The 5,949-nt window shown below is 35.8% G+C and overlaps 1 long non-coding RNA gene across 1 annotated transcript in view; it reads left to right on the top strand.

The window, feature by feature from the left end:
- Window positions 1-755: 755 nt before the first annotated feature.
- The window catches only part of LOC107877276, a 14,263-nt gene continuing 9,069 nt past the window's right edge, over window positions 756-5,949 (top strand). Inside the window, exon 1 of the long non-coding RNA XR_001676289.2 lies at window positions 756-1,151. This is a non-coding gene — a long non-coding RNA (uncharacterized LOC107877276). The remainder of the gene's footprint in view (window positions 1,152-5,949) is intronic.

The raw sequence follows: 5,949 nt of genomic DNA, 5'->3' as shown, positions 1-5,949 counted from the left end.
GAGAGCAGAGTGAAGAATGACGGAAAACGGATTATTTCTTAAAGAAAGCTATCAAGATCTCGAAAAGTTATAGTAGCATCTAGTATTGCAGCTTTAATGGGAATAACTTTATGTATCAGTACATGGTTTCACGGAATTGGATGCACTGTTAATTCCCATCATCAAACACCCCCCAAACCTGCCCCTAATCTTGGTTTTTCGAGTGATATTCGCCGGAAACAGGCGAACAGCAGCAGCGCATAAACCATGTCCATCTCACACCAAAAGAAATCACACATTGAAAACACATGGAGACAAAGTGTTGGTGTAATATAACCAACATTTCAGCCACTACCATATTTTGAAATCACCTGTTCTTGATGAAAGTGAGGGACTTCAATGTCAAGCCTGTGAGAAGCCCATTTTTTAGCCCTTTCATGGTTGCATCTCTTGCAATTTTTACCTCCATGATAATTGTCTCAACGCGCCTGGTTCTCTGGTGCACCCTTCTCATCTTTCTCACCCTTTAACCCTTCTTCCAACTCCTACTTATTCGAGCCGATCTTTTACCTGTAATGCCTGTGGATCTGAAGGAAGGTCAAAATAGAATTTGTGGTATATTTTGTAATATAGACTATTGTATATTTTGTAAAATAAAATCTTGTGGTATATTTTGTAATATAGACTCTAACATTGTATATTTATGTGATTTTTCCTTATTTTTCTCTTAAAATATCATATACATCACAAATGAGGGAAAGACGTCATTCTTTCTCACCTAAAGATCTGTGTATTCCCTTATTTGCTACTTCTTCTTTCATCATCAATTTCTCCTTTAGGTTTGAAATTTGTGGGAGAAATTTCTTGATTATTTTCTTTTTTTTTCAAGAAAGCAATTTATCGTTAATACTGCCACTGATGGTGTTAAATCAAACGATTTATCATTGAAATTTGTGGGAGAAATTTCTTGACTTTTCTTTCTTCCATTATCAAGAAAATGATTTATCGTTGATGCCACCAACACCATCAATGGAGGAAATTAATTCAGCTCCCGATGTTGTCATTGATGGTGTTAAATCAAAGAAAAAATGGGTTCTGCTTCTTTAAAAGGAATGGTTGGTCCTTCAAAACGCAAAGTTGTTGAAAAAATCAAAAGAGACATACTCCAAAAGGTATTATACATATGTATCGAAAAAAATACATAAATGACATCATTTTCATGCATGAGATATAATTTTAGTTATGTATTTTTTTCAGTCTAATTACTATATTATGTATGTCGACTAAATAGATTTAAAAATGGATGTATCTCAGTAATAAATTTTGATGTTGGGATACATAATTAACATTAATTCCATGTGTGAGACATAATTTTAATTATATCTCTCTCTTTAATATTGAACAGAATTAGATATCTCCATCTAATATCTTCAAAAATGGATGTATCTCTGTCATACCCCTTTTTTTAACTCCAAAAAAAGATTGATTTTAAGTTTCAAAAGGGTTTTTAATATTAAAGTGATAAAATAAAGATTTTTTTTGAAAAAAGATTATTTTTTTACATTCAAATTCAGAGTCGCCACTTGGCATAATCTGGTGTGCCAAGTCACCTTTGGAAAATCCTTTTCAAAATGACTTGACTCTTTAAAACTGATTTGTGAATAAAGATTCCGGCTAAGATATTCTGTTGATCGAGGGGAAGGTGTTAGGCACCCCTCGATCCCGTGGTTTGACCATGGTCACTCTGTAGAGTATATCGGCTAGCATTACACTATGAATGTATAAATCACATAAAACACACAACAATCAATCAAACAAACAAAAACAACATAACACAAGTCCAAAAATATAGTATCTAGTCCAATTTATTACAGACCCAAAATAAAAAAAAGGTATTGAAATATAAACCTAAGCTAACCTACACTAATCTTAAACTACGCTCCACCTGGTGCCTCGGGCCTTGATCATGCGCCATCTTCAAGTACAACTTTCTCGGGGCATTCCTCGGATAAAACAATACATATACCTCGGGGCATTCTTTGGCCAAATAGTACAATAGACCCAAGTGTGATAAAACAAAATCATTCAACGCACATTTCAATCATTCAACAATACACAAATCCTAAGTTTGCCTACCTAACCTAGATTCGCCTATTCTATCTCGACCTAAATCACGATACTATCGAGGTCAATTAACGTCCATTTCAAGTCAAACAACTAATGAATCAAATTAACTAAAATTTGCTTTTATCAATTTTTCAATCCTTCCCAAAATTTAACTCAAGGTCCCAACATTACAATCTACGATTACCATTTTTTTAATACAAAATCAACCAATCAAACTACGATAATCACGAAAAACTCAAACACACCATTAAACCATATAATCAAACACGTTAAGATACTAAAAGAGAGGAGTTGAGAATTTGGACCTCAAGAGAACTTATTTTCGCTGATAATAAAGAAATTCAAACTCGAAATCCTCTAATGGAGGCCCTAACAATGAACAAACCAAATCAGCAGCAAGAAATCGCAATCCGAACAAGTTTTAACCCAAGAAGAAAAACCTCAATATGAAACCTAATTCATGAATATTGATACAACTTAATCACGAAAACCTCGAGGCCCGATATTAAAACAACTCACGGAGATAAACGAACTCGCAATCCAAAGAATACAACAGGAAACTGAAAAAACCAGTATAGCCTGAGCTCCAGTAAGCTCATACAGTGGCAAAGACCAACAAAGTAAGACGGATTCTGGCGAATCTTAGTGTTTTTTGACCAAATCTACCTGGAAATCAAAGAAAATGAAGAAATTTTGAGATTTTTGAGATCGGCTCGATCGAATGACAAACCAAAAATTGATTCCGCTGAAAGTTTTGCCGAAAAAAGCTCAGAAAAAGACTGAATCTCTTACCAGTTCACTATTTTAATCGTTCCCTTCCCCTTTTTAGTCCTTTTTTTGTTTTTTTCTTACTCTCGGTGTGTGTGATTCTATGTGTAATGCATTGTAAAGAAGAAGAAAAAGGTTGATCCCGTTATCAGTGATGTTGTGTGTGTATCATTCTCTAAAAGCGTTTTGGTGCATGAATGTGTGTGTATATAATTGTTCCCCTTATGAGAGTGATTTGTGTGTGAGGTCATAGCAAAAAAAAATCGTGTAAAAAATATAGGTAGGAGGGTCACGTAAGTAGGGGTGGGGTAGGGGTGTTAGGTATCTTAATTTGATAGGAAGGGATTGTTAATTTTTTATCAAAAGAATATTGGGGATTGGGTTGGTTAGGGATTTGTTATTTTGTCTTCTAGTGGGGAAATTATCCCATGATTGAGGGCACACGGTAGGATAAGACAAATAGGTGAAATTGATTTTCGGGAGGGGTAAAATTACGTATCTACATCATGTCCCTCTTTGTTTGTAAACACATCATGTTTGCAGATAAAGAAGTAGACAACGAGACAAAATTTTGACCCGACCACTATTCAAAAAATAGCACAGAAGGATGGAGGGAAACTGAGTCTTATTTTAGGACGTCCTACTTACCCAAGTTATGAGGGAATCCAGTCACAGGTATCTCCAAGGGTTGGAAGGAGAGGGATTATACCAAGTTGGAGAGTCGAGTGAGGCCTTGTCGAGGTTCCGGTCTACGGATCTGTTATTACATTAAAAATAAAAATTATAAGTTGAAAAGATAAACGAAATTACAAAAGTCCTATCTATGAAGCTTCTTTCAGACTCTTGACTTGAGTTTCTGTTGCTTTCATAATTGACAAAAGATCTGATCTTCTTTGGATTGAACTTGAGAATAGATTCTTTCTCCATACAAAATTTGATGCTGGAGATGAACTCATAAATTGACCATTATCTTCGGTGGTACTTCTAAACATTGATCCTGGATTTAAAATTTTCACCCTATTCTCTAAGTGGGCTCCTAACTTACAATTTCTTTACTTTGTTGCTTGACTTTTAATTTCATCATCCTATTCTCCAGACGGGCTCCTGACTTGTTATTTTTGATCTTTTAATTTTCAATTTCATCGTCCTGTTCTTTGGGCGGGCTTTCAACTTGTAATTTCCTTACTTTGTTGCCTTTCAATTGCTTCACCTAGTTGCTTGAATTTCGATCTCTTACCCTTGTTACTTGACTTTCAATTTCTTCACCCTGTTCTTCAGGCGGGCTCGTTACTTGTCATTTCATCACCCTATTCTTCAGGCAGGCTCCTGACTTGTAATTTCATCACTCTGTTCTTTGGGCGAATTCTCGACTTTCAGTTTCATCACCCTATTCTTCGAGCCGGCTCCTGAATTGCGATTTCCTCACTCTATTCTTTAGGCAAGCTACCGACTTACAATTTCATCACCCTGTTCTTTAGGCGGGCACTTGACTTGTAATTTCCTCACTCTGTTTTTTGGGCAAATTCCCGACTTTCAATTTTATCATTCTATTCTTCAGGTGGGCTCCTGACTTGCCATTTTATCACTCTGTTCTTCAGGCGGGCTCCTGACTTGCCATTTCATCACCCTGTTCTTCAGGCGGGCTCCTCACTTATTATTTCATCATCCTATTTTTCAGGCGAGCTCCATATTTACCATTTCATCACCTTGTTTTTCAGGAGGGCTCCTGACTTGTAATTCCATTACTCTGTTCTTCGGGAAAGCTCCTGACTTTTAGTTTTATTACCCTGTTCTTCAGGCAGGCTCCTAAATTTCAAATTCACCACCTTGTTCTTCGGGCGGGCTCCTGACTTACAACTTCATCACCCTGTTCTTCAAGCGGGCTCTTGACTTTCAATTTCATTACCATGTTCTTCAGGCAGGCTCCTGACTTGCTATTTCATCACCCTGTTCTTTAGGCGGGCTCCTGAAATCAAAATCAAAACTAGAACAAAAATTATCCCAAACAAAGATTATTATAAAGAAAGATTTCATTTGTCTGAAAGTAATGTCCCATTTTCCAAGAGGGTCCTGAAGTAAAGCTCCTAATAGCAGGAATTATTTTTTTCCCCAATTTATCATCAAAATCTTTTGTGGGCGTCAATATTTGTTGAAATGCGTAATGGAAAGATAAATCAAGACTTTGATCAATAAATGCACCTTTTGAGGATAAAATTGAAGGACCAAGACCAATAAATCCATCTCTTAAAAGTATAAGGAAGAGATTCTAACTAAAAAGTGCATCTTTTAGGATTAATAACTCAAATTAGAAAGTGCACCTCCTAGCCATGAGACATGTAAGACCCAAATTAGAGAGTGTGTCTCCTAGGGTGCAAAATGATGAGTTTTACCATAATTGTGATTACCAAACCTGTGCAGCAAAACTAGCTTTTAAATTTGTAGAAATAAGGAATTGCACCTCTGGATATTTGTGCTTTGAAGCCTTTGATTTGAAGGTAGCAACTGTTCCTGTTTCATATAAAGAAAACTTGTGAGTTTAAAACATGGTGGCTGGTTTGCAGCCTTTTCTTTTGAGGCGATTTCTCTTGGTCTTGTCACCTCTAATCTTGCTTTCAACCATTAGCATATGTCATTGACTTGCTGCATCATTGATCCAAACTCAAATTATTAAGAGTGACTCTAAAACAAACACAGTGTCTCTGCTTTGCCATGCTTCTCAGACTAACCCTTTGAATCTTGGTATGTCCACGAGTTCCCAGACTTTTCTGTTGACAAACTTTCCACATGTCTTATTTCAACTCACAATCATGTCTCTTTTATGTGCTGGTTTTTTTTTTTTGCTTTGTGCAATTAAAGAAGCTGGTAGCCAATTCTGAAATTTTTTCTCACTTATTTTGACATGGACTTGACTCAAACACAATAGAAAAATGACAATGATTTTTTTATTTGGATAATTGACTCAATAAAATAAAACTAAAGAGAAGAAAATGAATGTCCCCATTTAAAAAAGAGAAAAGAAATACTTAACTGAAAATGACATCAACTCTAATGCTTATGACATGCACTTTGGATTAA

This window comes from Capsicum annuum, chromosome 7, assembly GCF_002878395.1.
Source record: "Capsicum annuum cultivar UCD-10X-F1 chromosome 7, UCD10Xv1.1, whole genome shotgun sequence".
NCBI classification, from domain to species: Eukaryota; Viridiplantae; Streptophyta; class Magnoliopsida; order Solanales; family Solanaceae; genus Capsicum; species Capsicum annuum.
This window is presented reverse-complemented; position numbering and strand designations above follow the sequence as displayed.